Source organism: Chrysochloris asiatica, unplaced genomic scaffold (assembly GCF_000296735.1).
Source record: "Chrysochloris asiatica unplaced genomic scaffold, ChrAsi1.0 scaffold01070, whole genome shotgun sequence".
Classification (NCBI taxonomy): domain Eukaryota; kingdom Metazoa; phylum Chordata; class Mammalia; order Afrosoricida; family Chrysochloridae; genus Chrysochloris; species Chrysochloris asiatica.
This window is the reverse complement of record NW_006409588.1, coordinates 13,521-14,652: the sequence shown is the minus strand read 5'-3', so window position 1 is coordinate 14,652 and position 1,132 is coordinate 13,521.

Genomic DNA, 1,132 nt, shown 5'->3' with positions numbered 1-1,132 from the left:
TGGGCCCTAAGGTGCCTGAGGCGTGCGGTGAAGGCCTGGAGAACACGCACGCCCTGAGGTGCCTGCTCTCCCGTCCAATGGGGGGAAAGACTCTGCCGGCTGTTGGGGGCCACTTTCAGCAGAGTGGTTGGAAGCGGACTTGCTCTTTCCCTAGGCTGTACTGGGCTCCGGTTTCTGCCCCTCTCGACATATAACCTTAACCATCACAGCCTCACACCTCTCTCAGGTCCCTCCTCTAGTCTCTACAGTAGAGGTGTACAAGTAGATATTGGGGAGTTAATGTCCACTATTTTTGTCTCTAAAGGTCAGTTAGGTATCTGCGTGTGCACAGTGCAATTCTCAGGATGGTTGAGTCCTTTTATTCTGGGGTTTTACAGATTGCTTTGAATTGGTCCTGACCAGGGAGCTTGAGCAGCACAATGGCTGCAGACTGCAAGGTCAGCAGCTGAAAACCACTAGCCACACTGTGCGAGAAAGATGTGGCACTTAGCTCCAGCTCAGACCCACATCCTCGGAAATCCCGCATGTGGTCGTCTGGAGTCGGAACATACTCCACGGTGCACCGACATGAGTGGTCCTGCTGGGGAAACTTTTGGATCTGTGGCTCTGTGGGTCATGTCATAAGTCACCGCCAAGCTCCCTCTCTCTTCCAGTGGGAAAACTGTCCTATCTGATGTTCGGGCTGAGCAATGAAGGTGGGAAATGGAGAGAAAAAGAGAAATGTGGAGTCTCCCAAGACTCTTTTTTTTTTCTTGCAGATGTCTCTGCACTGCTTTTAGCGTGGTTTTCTGAGTGGGACTGGATTTAGCTCCACCCTCTAAACTCTGCCAGGGCAGGGTAATCTCTGGGGGAGTCCCTTCTCCAGATTCCTAACTCACCATGTTTTTCTTAATATCGTAATTTTTTTCACTTGCGAGTGAGGGAAACTGATGTACTGGATCTTATGGTAGATCCAGAGCTCTGGAGTTGTTCTGTGAGTGCTTACTTCATGAGATACTCCTCCCTTCTCACCCAAGCGTTCCCAACCTGTTTTTTGCTGCTATAGCCCAAACCAGAATTTCCCCTTTTCTTGAGGATAGCATGATTGAAACATTTACAATCTTCATTATCTCTTTCAGATAGCCCAAGTATA